At 39.8% G+C, this 16434-nt stretch overlaps 1 pseudogene; it reads right to left on the bottom strand.

The window, feature by feature from the left end:
* Positions 1-7155: 7155 nt before the first annotated feature.
* LOC117406258 (olfactory receptor 8G17-like) lies at positions 7156-15806 on the bottom strand (annotated as a pseudogene).
* Between the last annotated feature and the right edge of the window lie 628 nt (positions 15807-16434).

Raw genomic sequence — 16434 nt, 5'->3', positions numbered from 1 at the left:
ATAACAAAAAAACCTTGGAGGACAGATTTACACCAAAATGCTTTATGGACCTTTTTATGAGAACGAAAATGAAATCTGCTAATGTTACAAAACTACACTTTGAAAAATCTGGCCCAAGGTATTTTGATGTTACTTCTATGAAATTATTTTGAAAGTCTTACTAATTATATCAACCATTATTTTATTTTAAAATCTTGCTGAACATTTTGAATGGCCTGTTTTTCTTTCTTTATTTATCTTTAAGCTTTGAACATTTGCTTCATTAAAGTTACTTGACAATTTATCTAAACAATCGATGACCACAAGCACTACATGAAAGAGCCAAGATCCAGATAACACAATAATGTTGGGCCAGCGTAACAAGTAAGGTTGGGCCAATGTTGGCTTCTACCATGTTAAAATGACCCTGCAAAATCCCCTTTGAATTTTGTTATCTATCTCAACAAAAAAAAAAAAAACAGAAGGGAGACTACATCAAAACAAGGGCAACAACTTAGGGAAGACAGCCATTAAATGTATTATTTAAATGCTAGAAGTCAGCTGCATTTGTCACACAAGTTTTGGGTTTCACAAATGAATATGCAGCAGCAAAACAGTTCAAGATTAATCATTAATGTCGTCAAAGTTTTTCTTTCTTTTTTTCTTTCTTTCTTTCTTTCTTTCTTTCTTTCTTTCTTTCTAATTCATTTTTTATTTCTAACTACTTTCAATTTCATCTTTCAAATGCTTAAAAAGTTGTGGCCCTTGCTGTGACACTTGATTGATTCTGAGTGAGTAGTAAATTAAAGGCAGAGAGTTGTTATGTAAACATGTAAAGGTCTGAAATGCTTTTATATTCGCCTGCAGGGTAAGTCCAACAGACCCTTCCTTCCCCATAGAGATAATGTTCTGTCATGCAGCTGCCCCCACCTTCTCTGCTCACTACGTTGAGAATAGCGTGCAACAGTAACTTTTTAACCTTTCACACATAAAGCAGGTTTTTCAACAGCTAGGAAACCTACAGGAGCTGCATTCTGTAAACTCCCCATTGAAAGCTTTGAATGCTACACCGGTTCTTTATCTCACGCATGTGGGCGTTACAAAGAAAAATTATTTCCAGTATTAGATGGGTTCCTAGTGATGAAAAAATAAATAAATCAAAAACACTAGCCAGTCAACCGAAGTTTCAATAGGCAATTTCTTCCCTCGTGGTTTTGCCATCTGCCATTCATTATTTTTGTGTTCCATTTGCTAGATTCAAGAATTCTGCACATGTAATTAGTTAAGCAACTTTAACCAGTTACAGGATATTAAACATAACTTGACCCACACATGGAAGTGGAGGGACAGCATGTCTTAAACCATACTCTCCTGGTATAACCTATAGTCCCTTGATAACTCAGGAAGGCAAGTTTATCTAACAGTGCTCCTGCACTTGATGAGGGCAGCTTTCAAGACGATAATGCAACCGTCCACTGTGGCAAAATTGGGCATGATTGCTTTGAGGGGCATGACAGAGACTTCAGGCATTATTATTATTTGTTTATTTAGCAGATGCCTTTATCCAAGGTGACTTACAAAGACTGGGGTGTGTGAACTATGCATCAGCTGCAGAGTCACTTAAAATAACATCTCACCGGAAGGACGGCGCACAAGGAGGTTCAATTTGAGCCAGGATTTGAGGCAGGGACCTCTTGGTTACAAGTCCTTTTCTTTAACCACTGGACCACACAGTCGAGGAATCTTCCATGGCCTCCGCAAATCCCCAAATCTCAATCCTTTTGAGCATATTTTGGATGAACCTGAGCACTTGACATCGCAATCTGCCTTTACCTCTCCTTGAGGCAACCTCCAGCACCTTGCGGAGTCTATTCCAAGAGAGAGAGAGAGAGAGAGAGAGAGATTCATTTGTAGGGCAGACATTGTTTTGTTGCTTTGCTTATTTTAATAATTAAATACATTCTTTGATTCAGACTCTCACTAGAATCCTCTGAATCATTTGTCATTTAAATCTTGTTTTAACTTGTTATACCAACAGGTGTCAGCATAGTCTAATACATTAATACTGGTAGTGTTTTAAAACCACAGTGAGCAAAAACACTCAAAGTGTTTGACTTGTATCCACAAGATGGCCCCAGATGTGTTGAAAGAACAGCTTGTCTTTCTCACAGTATATATATACAGTGCTCCCTCGCTATAATGCGGGTCTCGGAATACACACAATATGAGCGTTATAAACAAAGAGCGTTATAAACGGGGTAGAGCGTGGGGGGTGCCGCGGGACACATAACAACAACATCTTACTCAAATACAAAATAAAATAGCTCCCTCCCTATAATGCACATACAGATAAGCAAAAATGTAACTATCAATGCTATATTTTCTACAAAAAAAAACAAAAAAACGGAACATTCCCACTCGTGGATCATTTACATTAGCAGTTTTGAAACTATAAAAGCCTGGCGGTCGGGAGTTCAGTTCGAAGCATCACAAAAGCAAACCAAGTGCGAGAAGGAGGGCGGGTCGGGCGAGGGGAAGAGGGAATGGGCTCGTCCCAGGTTCAGCTGCCAGAGTGGGGCTGAAGCGAAGCTGAAGCGTCTCGTCTCCCGGAGAAAACCGCAGCTCCTCTCGCAGCAAAAAGTAAATACATTAGGAAAGATAACCAGGTAATAGGGCTAATATTTATTTAGTTATAACACGAATGCTGAATAAGATGTTATAAAGTGCCAGCGCAGCTTTTCTTCAGTTCAAATACTGTATCAAAACTCGGGAGAGACAGACTGAGAAGTTGTTTACAGTTTGAACAACACTGGTACTGTATTTATTGTAGAAATAGTGCATGAATCACGAGCATAGGGAATTGGGGGACATGCTGCAGGAGCGTTATATCTGAGGCGTGTTGTAACCAAGAGCCTTATAGCGAAGGAGCACTGCATATATATATATATATATATATATATATATATATATATATATATATATATATATATATATATATATATATATATATATATATATATATATATATATATTATGTATTGCTTAGCAGACGCCCTTATCCAGGGCGACTTACTATTGTTACAAGATATTATTTTTTATACATGACTGTATTTTTACATACAATTACCAATTTATATAGTTGTGTTTTTACTGGAACAATCTAGGTAAAGTACCTTGCTCAAGGGTACAGCAGCAGTGTCCCCAACCTGGGATAGAACCCAGAGCCCTAACCACTACTCCACTACTCTACTACTCTATATGTACATGCATTTTTACTTTTTAATTTGATCACCAGGCCTGTTTGCAGGTTTGTTTTGAGGTCAAGGAGGCTACAGTCAGTCACAGAATTGATCTAAGCAACAGAGACAAAACAGGCAATAAAAACAGCATATAATAAGCAGCAATAAGGTTATGTAAAAAATCAGCCAAAGGTGTAGTTTTAAATTAGTTGCAAACCATCAGGTATGCTTTTTTACAGTTGGCAAGCTGAAACCAAGATACTCATTTGCCTAGGGGAAGATATATTTGATATAATTCACATGCAGTAAAAGGTATTTGTTATATTGATAATAATTACAAGGAAAACTTTGTAGCATTACCATTGTAGAAGACAATGGGATTATTGATAAAACGTGGTATTGGTTCTGGAAACTTGGTAAATGTTTAACAAATATTTAGGGGATTTTATATTTGTTATCAGTTAATTAGATTATGGGAAACCATTTCTGAGGATTTGATGTTGACTTTTGTGTGTGTAGAGGGCAATCTGTTATAAACTAGGGCAAGCAGCCAATAAAGTGACTCTGTTATTGGGGGGCTGAATAAATTATTTGTACTGCAATCATGCTGTCTGGATATATACAGCTCATGTAGGGTGACCAGATTTTCAAGCTCAAAACCAGGACACATTGTTAAATAATTGATAAGATTAATTAAACCATTTAAATATAGGCTGTTTTATGGTTATTTAAATAGCCATCCTCTCACTCTTCGTATTATCTTTTTTTTGCAATCCATTTGTCCAGCTTTTTTTCATCATTCATTATTCAGTACATTAAGCCTATAAACAAAAATGCTATCCTTCTTCCTTAATTTTAAAACCGAATGTATTTAGCATCATTTACAGTAGCTTCCACATATGCTTGATGTTCTCATCGGCTTGTGGGTCGGGGTTTCATGCCTTGCTGTAGATGTTGGTGGCTGCATGCCAACCTTTCTCCAGTATGTATTGACGTGCTCTTCAGGTCTGAGCAATCCCAATGGTGGGCCGATTTATCAGATGAACATGAGATGCGTAGGGTTCCAGACAGTCATGCTCCGACTGGTAGTGTTTTTATATAACAATGGCAGGTGAAAAACTGAATGACAGACAGGAGAATGCAAGGAAATTATATGATTTTTTTATTTTACCTTTATTTAACCAGGAAGTCACATTGCCATTCAAAATCTCTTTTTCAAGAGAGACCTGGCCAAGAAAGCAGCAATACAGAAACAATCACACACATAGAACTACATAGATTAACATGAACATTTCAAAAATAATAATACCATTAAAAAGTAATTAATCAGTACATTTCATTGGATTATTTGCAACTTTAAAATTAATTTTAAAAAAGTACATTTATCAGAAATAAAATGAGATGTAATCAGATAGTTTTAAGTGTTCTTGAAGGTTGTTCCATGACATACAGAGCAATTTGGGGACTGCTAAATTTCAACTGGCTTAGCTTTTTATTACAACAGAATTGATTTACAGCAAAGTGTATCTGCTGCCACAACCTGCTGTCAGTCCTGTGTGTGAAAAACATCAAAAAGTCCTGAAGTTTCCTCCAAATGTCCAAATATGTGGTACGCTTCAGGGGTTAGAAAGCTGCTTTGCGCCCACCCACAAATCATATTTCAGTGATGGTAAAAAGAAAGCCATAGTAGAGACCTCTCTGAAGCTAGAGTATGCATATTTACAGTGAATCTGTTTTATCATATATACACCAATGGTACAGTCCGGCTCTACTGTTCAGTTAGAGACAATATGTGACTTGAAGCTGAATGAAACTCCACTGAGCAAAAGATCCAATGAAAACTCTTCAAACCTCGTTTACACTTTTTAGTGTTATGAATACTTTTTATTATCTCTAAAAAGCAAATAATTTAAGATCTTGTAAACTACATGTCCAGGACTGTGCAACACCCCTAAATGAATGCTGTTGATCCTAAAGTCAGAGACGAAAAGGTTGTTTGGCAGCCAACTGAAAATACAGGTGCCAGTACATCATGATGTATGTCTATATATACAGTGCCTTGCGAAAGTATTCGGCCCCCTTGAACTTTGCGACCTTTTGCCACATTTCAGGCTTCAAACATAAAGATATGAAACTGTAATTTTTTGTGAAGAATCAACAACAAGTGGGACACAATCATGAAGTGGAACGAAATTTATTGGATATTTCAAACTTTTTTAACAAATAAAAAACTGAAAAATTGGGCGTGCAAAATTATTCAGCCCCTTTACTTTCAGTGCAGCAAACTCTCTCCAGAAGTTCAGTGAGGATCTCTGAATGATCCAATGTTGACCTAAACGACTAATGATGATAAATAGAATCCACCTGTGTGTAATCAAGTCTCCGTATAAATGCACCTGCACTGTGATAGTCTCAGAGGTCCGTTTAAAGCGCAGAGAGCATCATGAAGAACAAGGAACACACCAGGCAGGTCCGAGATACTGTTGTGGAGAAGTTTAAAGCCGGATTTGGATACAAAAAGATTTCCCAAGCTTTAAACATCCCAAGGAGCACTGTGCAAGCGATAATATTGAAATGGAAGGAGTATCAGACCACTGCAAATCTACCAAGACCTGGCCGTCCCTCTAAACTTTCAGCTCATACAAGGAGAAGACTGATCAGAGATGCAGCCAAGAGGCCCATGATCACTCTGGATGAACTGCAGAGATCTACAGCTGAGGTGGGAGACTCTGCCCATAGGACAACAATCAGTCGTATACTGCACAAATCTGGCCTTTATGGAAGAGTGGCAAGAAGAAAGCCATTTCTTAAAGATATCCATAAAAAGTGTTGTTTACAGTTTGCCACAAGCCACTTGGGAGACACACCAAACATGTGGAAGAAGGTGCTCTGGTCAGATGAAACCAAAATCGAACTTTTTGGCAACAATGCAAAACGTTATGTTTGGCGTAAAAGCAACACAGCTCATCACCCTGAACACACCATCCCCACTGTCAAACATGGTGGTGGCAGCATCATGGTTTGGGCCTGCTTTTCTTCAGCAGGGACAGGGAAGATGGTTAAAATTGATGGGAAGATGGATGGAGCCAAATACAGGACCATTCTGGAAGACAACCTGATGGAGTCTGCAAAAGACCTGAGACTGGGACGGAGATTTGTCTTCCAACAAGACAATGATCCAAAACATAAAGCAAAATCTACAATGGAATGGTTCACAAATAAACATATCCAGGTGTTAGAATGGCCAAGTCAAAGTCCGGACCTGAATCCAATCGAGAATCTGTGGAAAGAACTGAAAACTGCTGTTCACAAATGCTCTCCATCCAACCTCACTGAGCTCGAGCTGTTTTGCAAGGAGGAATGGGCAAAAATGTCAGTCTCTCGATGTGCAAAACTGAAGAGACATACCCCAAGCGACTTACAGCTGTAATCGCAGCAAAAGGTGGCGCTACAAAGTATTAACTTAAGGGGGCTGAATAATTTTGCACGCCCAATTTTTCAGTTTTTTATTTGTTAAAAAAGTTTGAAATATCCAATAAATTTCGTTCCACTTCATGATTGTGTCCCACTTGTTGTTGATTCTTCACAAAACATTACAGTTTCATATCTTTATGTTTGAAGCCTGAAATGTGGCAAAAGGTCGCAAAGTTCAATGGGGCCGAATACTTTCGCAAGGCACTATATATATATATATATATATATATATATATATATATATATATATACATATATATATATATATATATATATATATATATATATATATATATTTTTTTTTTTTTTTTTTTTTTATTGTACAAAACATTGAAACATTGTATAGTGTTTTTAGTTTTTGCAATATTTGACAGGCTGAATTATTTCATCGACACCCTGGTTTTAAAAACCTTCATTAATGTATTCCTGATTTCTTTTGTTTTCAAGCCATATATTAGTGGATTCAGGAGTGGAGGAAAGAGCATTAAAGACATGAACGTGATTTTTCGTAAATTTGAAGAAATGTTCTCAAATCGGTATGAAAGTAAAAGCAGACACAAATTGAAAAAGAACAAACACAAGTAAATGTGATACACATGTGTTGATTGCTTTACTCCTGGCATCAGCTTGTCTCTTTACTAAGCACGTGAGAAGGATTTTAGTGTATGTGTATATCACTGCAGATATGCTTATTACTTGCAGAACAGCTGTAATGAACAACCCATAAATGTTATTTACGACGGTGGCTGCACAGGTCAGTTTAAGAAGGGACGGATTGTCACAAAACACATTTGAGATATTGTTTCGGCACGTAGGCAGCCTTAACAGTAGGACAAAAAGTGTGCCGATCAAAATGAAATCAAACCCCCAAACTAATGCAATGAGTTTTATTACAGTGTGGGTTGTCATGATTGTGTTGTATCTTAAAGGGTTGCAAATTGCAATGTACCTATCAAAAGCCATGGCTGTCAATATAAGCAGCCCTGCACCCCCAGGGTCAGGAATGCCTGAAAGACACATAAAGGGTAATAAGTCATGTTTCTTTCAGTCAGAATGCTTAACACTGCCTGTGGCACCACAGATGTGATTCCTATCAAGTCATTGAGAGGTAGACTGAAGAGTATGATATACATGGGGGTGTGTAGACGACGTTCTACAACAATTACAACTAAAACAGCCAGGTTACAGAGAACAGAAAAAAAGTATATAGCAATTCCAAGTAAAAAAGCAGGATACTTTCCAACGGATGGTATATCAAAGACTTGCATAGTTAAAACAAAACTGCTATTTAATAATGTGTTGTCCATTCCGCCCAAACAGTCCAATTTACCTATAAAAGATAAAAAAGGAAGAAAAGTTAGTGGGATGAATTTCTCTTCTGTGGTAGCAACCTTGCTTTTAATAACGTTTGCGTTACAAAATTGCTCCTGATGTATTTCATCCAAATTACTGTTAAAGGTGGCTTCCCTGTAACTGAGTTGGTATGTGCTTTATAAAAGGAATAGTCAGCTGAACTGTTGTTTGTACCTTACAGAAGTGCAATATTGTATTCTTTAATGTGTACACTAATATATGTTTATACAATATAAACAGATGACAAAAAAAAACACTTTACTTAGATTTACAATTGTTCATAAATTCCACAAGTATAAGTATGCTTTGCTTTTACCAAGCAAAAAAAAATAAAATAAAACAAAGGTCTTTACTATATTATGTACTGTGTGAGAAACATTTTATGTGATCCTTTGCCTTAATTTTGAACTTTGAATCTTGCCTGGCAGGTACTGTATACATAAAGGAACGCCGCAGTTAGTTCCACACTGGGGATATTAAATATAGCACTAGCATTTTTGAATCTGTCAAAGCTACAGACTCACAATTGTCAGGCGGTCGTGGTTTCCTTTTAAGGTGAGAGCAACAGGATTTTTTGTATGGAAAAACGCCTCATACAGATTAACAGACAACCTCACCCAGAAATACAGGTATGTCTGGTTTCACAGGCTCTAATTAGCGCCTTGAAGTATATACTGTAACCTAACCTAAGGCAAGGTTAATGCTGAACTGGGTCTGTAAAAACCAGCCGGCAGAGATAGAACTGTCTTCAAGGCAGTAAATAAAACCTGTCTTGTAGAACCTAATATCATTAAAAATAAATAAATACAATGGTCCCTCCTTTAAGGTGGCCCTTTATACCCATTTGCCCCATATTGCCTTTACAGTCGCACTTGTGTTCTTGTTAATGTATAATGTGGAATATAAATTGCAGTCTCTTACCTATGGCTCCCAAAAGTGTTGTGAATGGGGAGTACTGTAATGCAAACAAATGGATGAATAAATGCATATTTCCCACAACAAAATAACACAATTTAAAAAACACACAAGATAGTTATTTGTAGATAAAGTTGTACTGTTGAAACACAGATAAACCTCTATCCCAAAAGTAGATACACAATGACTCTGTATTATTCATATGATTTTTCTTAGCTGCACTGTACTTACCCTTACACTTTGGCAATGCAATATTCCCTCCGTTTAGTCGAGCAGTTTATGAAACCAGTAAATACCTATTTATGCTTTATTATTGTCCACGCCCAACACGCCAGGTCCTTCAGGATTAATGGAAGGAAAAACAATATGCTGAAGACAGTTATACATTTCATGCAAACAGGCGATGCTTTGAACACATGGAAAGTGTTAAAAGTATGCACCTTGTGGTATGAGCTGGAAATGCACCTTAAAGGAATATGGCAAATATGCATCACATTAATTGTTTTCATAAAAAAAAAAAAAACTATCCAGCATAAAATGTAAAAATCTACAGGTTTTTTTTCTTTCTTTCTTTTTTTTTAGAATAGGTAACATGTACTCATATAAAACGATAAACATTATATACAAATGTATGCATGTGCGCAAATTTCATATTCTTGAGAACAAAATTATTTGAATTGCTCTGAAGGCCAAATTTGAATGAAAATGGCTACGTTTTGCGATAAGCGTGACAGACTTGCAATGCGCAGAATGTTTCCATTACATGCGTTTAGCTAAGTGCCCTATCCTCAGCAACATTGGCAAAGGGCTGCAGTGCCCAAGGGCTCAATCCGTAAAATATCCCTGTAGTTGCATTCTCAAGGCTCCCTTTCCTTTTCATGCCACTCACCCAGTAATTCCACACTCAGGTATAAGGACACAACTGACTTTTATTTATTGTATTGTTATTTATTTCTCATTGATATCCGAAGCATACTTTGACACTCACGATCTGCATTCCATGCTATTGACTATGCTATACAGATGTGTTAGGAGCAGGGTGCGTGGTGAGTTGGGGGGGGCAGTTGGAAGAGGCTTTCAGCAGGAGTATGAGTAAGGGATACATATGTGCAGACTACATCCACAGGCAGCATTCTTGGCCTGCTCCATGCTGTGATTCCCGTCTTCGGGGCTTCCGAATAGAGTAGTGTTTTCAGCATTGTGGGTTTGTTTTACAGTCCACACTTCTGTAAATATGCTTACGTACTGTATAGTGTAAGGAGCATGGGTCGGAGGTACTCAGAACACCGACTGACAAGCGCGTGTTTGTAAAATGAAGAGTGGAGTTTGATGCTACAGAGATATTTTGTCCGTCTCCTTCATGTTGACACTTATCCAGTTAGCAAGTCGCTACAATATATTTTTATTTAAGTTATATGTTGAATAGCCTACACTATCATCTGGTCCATTGTTTCATTTCTCCTTAGTAGCTTATTTATATATTTGTGGGGGTGGGCATGCAACTTCGGGAGTGCCAATGCTATCGCTGTGAGCTTTGATTCTACTTTCTATGTTTAGGTTACATTTTAGTGCAGATTCGTCTGAGGAATATTGGTATGTACTGTACACCTGTTATAGCTGCTTGGCAGGGTATTGTTAACAGTCCATTGTCGTGTAGTATTCCAATTCTGCACATTCACGGATAGCTGTTGTGCACTTCTGCTATATTGGTAATGAATGCACAGGTGGTTTTGAGAGGCACAAACACATTTGCGAATTGAGCAAAAAACTGCTATTTTCCAACTTCACGCAAATACTTTGTGCCGTGTTGGAAAATATTAGTTTTTGCACTGCACAAATTTTGCGAGGGGACTGCGCATCGCTTTGAATATATGGGCCTACATCTTTTCATCTGCAATCATATTAAATAAATAAGTTGAATCTTTCTGGATATCATTTTTAGTGTTGTCAAAAAGAACGAACATTTCTTTCTTGTTAGAAAGGTAGAATAACTTCCTAGTTTAAAATATACATGTTAATATATATTCTGAATCGGTGTGCTCTACTGTGTGAAAGGTATCATATTATATTTGAGGTACTTGAAGTCTTCTTGCTTTCAATATATTTTGACCAGGCCGAGCTTGGAGTCTGCCACCCAAGCCTCAAACAGAGTAGTTTTGTAGGTTAAAGTCTACAATTGGACATGTTCAAGTGCATGTGTTGCATATCACTTCAGATGCCACTGTGTCTGACTGGGATGGGTACTATCAAGCTGACAGTGCTCTTCCCCATTGAACTAGAGGAGTCAAGGACTGGGTCTGTCCAGCAGCCAGATATTAATCCCGAACCAGGATTTAGATGGTCAGAATCTCAGGACAAAGGGACCTCAAACTACACCTGTAATATTAACATTGCATGTACATGTATTCTATTATTAATGTGTATATGTTAATAATGGTCATGTAAATGAACCACATGCATGCTGCTAATTCTTAAATTAAAAGAGTGTTGCTAACCAAATCCAATATTAACATGTATTAGCACTAGCATTATTATCACCAGTCTTGAAGGTCTTTTGTCTTTGCTTGTAATTTATATTTCAAAGGCAACCCTATATACTGTTTGTGCTTCCTAGTATCTAATCATTCCATGTGTAGTAGCTGGAACTCACTCCAATGGTCCTGCTGCAATCACCTGACCTACAGCAGGATTCCTTCTATTCAGAATATTTGCATATCCTCAATGAATGTAAAAAAGCAAGGAAGACCTAAAATATTCTTAGCACAATAACATGTTAGGCAGTAATTATGTAAAAACAGTCGAATTATGTATTTTTAAACACTGTTTTTTGTATTTATTCATAACCTTATGATGTTTTGTTCAATATTTTACTTGAAAACATTTTTTGGCAGAACAGTGTGCAATGTGTGTATGTGAATTTGGGACACTAAAGAGGTAATTTTTTAGTTAATGAACTAGCTTACAAGCAAATGTTCATTTTAGTTAATATAGTAACTGGTTATTAAACATGTTTAAAAAGCAAGCTAAAACTGTTTAGAAAACGTAACATCCCTACTTTGAAATTATTAGCTGTAAATCAATCATATCACACTGAAATGGCTACATTTGTTTAAAGGCCCTTCTAAAGAATACTGCTGTTTATTATACATTTGTATTGGTTTATGGATAACGTTCCTGAAACGTATGCCACTGCATAATTTTTCTATATTCAGCTTTGAACATAATGCAAATCTGGCTCTGCTTTCTATAGAGGCCAATTGTCATGTTCGCCAAGGATACTATTGCTAAGGAAACCATGAAAAATACTTGTTGACATTTTGGCTTTAGGCAAGAGTAGATTGAGGATTTAAAACAAACAGGCAACTGAAATATACACAGATTTACAAAAAACACACAGACAAATATTATTTCCTATCTAACTTGGACAATACTGTAGTCATCATTCATTACCTACTTAAGTAGCTGTTGTATAATTAGGAATTGAATTTAAGTAGTACTACTGAAGAAAAAACAAATTTAAACAGTGATATTGCCAACATACTTGGTGAATGTTATCCTTTGTAGAATCTAAGAAGTAGCATTTTAGCTGAAGCACTATATATATATATATATATATATAGAGAGAGAGAGAGAGAGAGAGAGAGAGAGAGAGAGAGAGAGAGAGAGAGAGATGTATAGCTTGTTTAACATAATGTGAACAAAGGAATGCACTACACTTTTAATAACGCCCAAATAAAGATGGTAATTATTTGTATTCTTAAAATATGGATTTAAAGTTAAATAGCATTCTTTCCCCTCAGTCATTTTCTCCTTTTTTTTTTTAAATGTGTGAAACACACCAGTTCATTTTTAAAAACTAGTGCACAAGATTAATTATTTGTTTATTTAGCAGACGCCTTTATCCAAGGCGACTTACAGAGACTAGGGTGTGTGAGCCAGCGCCTGTCAAACTATCTCTTCCCTGTGTAGCATTATCTGGCATAAACATACTGGGACTGCAGTGGATTGGGTTTGGTTTGAGCTGCAGGCTAATATCACATCACAGTTGTTTGCCACCGGAGGGCAGTATATTCACAGATTTTGGAAATTCATCACGATTGACTCAGGCAATATATCCCTTATATGGATGTCTATAGACTAAGGAGATACATTTTCTTTTTTTCTTTTGACAGCACTGAAACCTGCGGTCCTCGCTATTTATCCTCAGAACAGGTAGACAACTGGTTTGGCATTTGGCTTCTCTATTTAAGATGCCCTGTGCTAGTTGAGATTAATTACGTGATATGTAAAAAATAAAAAAAATAAACTGTAGTATTAACACATACGTTTTGTCTCATGGTTTTACATATATTTATAAAATAAATATGACAAAACAACTTAAATAATAAAAGCAAGTTGCATGTCTATTTGCAAATGAGCATTATGCAAGTCATTGGCTCCAAAGTAGTGGTCATAGTTGTAGGGGTTTTTGTTGGTTGTCCAGCACTAGTGGGGCATTTCATCATAGCCCAGAAGTTTATTGGTTGGAGGGAGGGAGAAGAGAAAGCATACAGAACAGTGTTGAGTAGCTAGGTGATCTCATGGATGAATGGACAGGGTCTTGAAAAACAAATTGATTAACTATGCAAAGGCATAAGACATATGGTCTATCATTTCATGCAAAAACACAAGGTGGACAGGGTTCACCATCTACAATTAGACAAAAGGATTACCAGTATCCTGACATCACAGGCCATGTATGGAGTTATGAAGCAGTTGCTTCCCCTTTCCTGAGACGAGGTGTAGTTGCAGTACTTGGGAGCATCAATGACAGCTACCCACTGGTTGGATTTATCTACAAAGAAAAGGGAAAGTTGCCATAAAGACTCCCCCTACAGTGTCAGACATGATGCAGTGCAGTGACTTTTTATTGTGCTGATTATCTTGATCTGTTGATCTTGGGCAGGTGGTCTCCGAGTTCGTGGCCTGTCATTGACAGAGTGTGTTTAGTTATACCGTCTTGGCAGGTTTGAAATTGCTGGTTTTGAGCACCCAAGACGGTGAGCCACAGTACGCTGCCCTAGCCCAGCCTCCAACATGCCAAAGGTGCTGCTCTCTTGCCAGACGTGGCATATTGTTTTTGTACGTTTTTTTTTCAAAAAATGTGTATAAATAGTTATAAGTTTCTTTTGATGCTCACTATAAATCCCACCTATTTTCATACTTACCCGCTTTATTTTAAACATGTCTTTAGTGGCAGCAACATTAAATTGTGGTGCCAGATTAGGTAGCCTGGCACTACATTCTAGTGCCATAATGGAACATATGCACCCCTGGGATAGTTTAGGCTTTTCAACTCTCACTCCAATGCTTTCAAGTGTAGTCTTGCTGTGAAAGGTACCAGTGAACATATCAAAATGCATTGCGATACGAGTTAAACTATCCCAGTGAACACTGTCATATGGTAACCTGAATGCATGCATGCCTCAGTGTGGCAGGCTGGCTCGCAGTGGTGAGGTGTGGTGACGTCACGGACCAGGAAGTAACTGAAACCAAAACAATGGATGGGCAGGTGAAGCTGAATGCTATGGCACTCAGCTGAATGTATTAATAAACAAAACAAAACAAAAGATTTAAATAAACAAAACAGAAACCAAAGGGCACGAGGGCCAAACTGATATATAAAGAATGTTTAGCAGTCGTTTCTTTAAATGTTATTTTTCCTCGCTCTCGCTCTCGCTCTCTCCCCGTACTCTCCTCTGTACACTCCACCCCGCAACACGGGCAGCTGCAGGTTCTTATACTCTGGCCGAGGGGTTAACTAGCTATTATCATATTACCCCTCGGCCACAGTCTGCACGCATTTGGTAAGGATGCATGACTGTCAGCTAGTTAAATAATCAGTAGCTGATCAGTCATGCATCCTCACAGGGTTTTTAAATATAAGTAATAAAAGACGCTGCGCTTTTATCGGCGTCGCAAACAAAAATACAAATAATAATACATAGAGGCGGGACACTCCGCCACACATGCCCCCCCTTGTGCGCAGCACACATGGCCTTTTCGGCCACCTCCCCCTTAGTCCCCAAAGTCCCGGCGCAGGAACAGGGGCAGCAACGGACCAAAGGTGGCGATGTCCTCCTCTCACCCAAACAGCCGTAGCTGTTCCGATGGCCCACGCACAGGCCGGCTCCTCTGGCCAAAAATTTTTTGGGGGTGGTCTCCAGACCTGCCCCCCCTTCTTCATGGCCAGCAGCTCCCCTCCGTGGGGCTCCGGCCACCCTCTCTCCTGCAGCGAAATTGTTGCGGGGGGAGCTGGTCTCCTGACCTCCCCCCCTTCTTCATGGCTGGCAGCTGCCCTTCATGGGGCTCCAGCCACAGTATTTCCTGCCGTGAAAGTGCGGCTGGGGGAGCTGGTCTTCTGACCTCCCCCCCTTCTTCGTGGCCGGCAGCTGCCCTTCATGGGGCTCCAGCCACAATATTTCCTACCGCGAAAGTGCGGCTGGGGGAGCTGGTCTCCTGACCTCCCCCCCCTTTTCCGTGGTCGGCAGCTCCCCTTCATGGGGCTCCAGCCACAGTATTTCCTGCCGCATGGCAGGACTGGTAGCGACCAACGGCAAAGTGGCCCCATTCCCCACAGGCAGTGCACCAGTTCATGGCCTCAAGTGTGCTGAGGTATGCTTCCCAGCTGCCCTTCGGTTGTCCTTCCTCCTCCTCTCCAGGGCGGGGGCAGTTGACGACGGAGTGACCCCCCTTCCCGCAGGAAGGGCACCAACTTGAGGCCTCGACCAGGCGAAGGTAGTCATCCCAGCGTGCACTCTTGAGCTTCCCTCTCTTGGGCTCTTGACGCTCAGGCTCTACCTTCATGGGCGCAGGATGCACAGGCTCCCCCCTTCCGGGCGCTGGATGCACGGGCTCCCCCCCTCTGGTCGCTGGATGCATGGGCTCCCCCCCTCTGGTCGCTGGATGCACGGGCTCCCCCCCTCCGGGTGTTGGATGCACGCGCTCCCCCCCTCCGGGCACTGGATGCACGCGCTCCCCCCTTCTGGGCGCTGGATGCTCGCGCTCCCCCCTTCTGGGCGCTGGATGCTCGCACTCCCCCTCAGGCGCTGGAGCCTGCTTCTTTGCCTTCTTGGCACCGCCCCTCCTTCCCTTCTTCGGGACCAGCAGTTCCACCTCCTGCCATGGAGGGGGTTGGTCAGGTGGTTTGTGCCCGACCTTGCCAACGGCAAAGCACCACTCCTCCCCTTTGAGGCAGGTGAGGCAGGTTTCCTGATCCACCTGCAGCGATAGTATGGCCTTCAGGTGGATCCACTCCTCCGCAGTCTCCACCTCACCTCAATCAAAGGCCTGCACAAAGAGGGGGTCTTCATATGGGCACACCTCAGGGAGGTGCCCATACTCCAGGCAGGCGAGGCACCACGTAGCCCCTCCTTCCTTCAACTCCCTCTGATGCGCATGCCACCTCTTCATGTAGGCATCAACTTTATCCATT

This window comes from Acipenser ruthenus, chromosome 8 (assembly GCF_902713425.1).
Source record: "Acipenser ruthenus chromosome 8, fAciRut3.2 maternal haplotype, whole genome shotgun sequence".
NCBI classification, from domain to species: domain Eukaryota; kingdom Metazoa; phylum Chordata; class Actinopteri; order Acipenseriformes; family Acipenseridae; genus Acipenser; species Acipenser ruthenus.
Note: the sequence above shows the minus strand (reverse complement) of the source record. Positions and strands in the feature narration are given on the sequence as shown.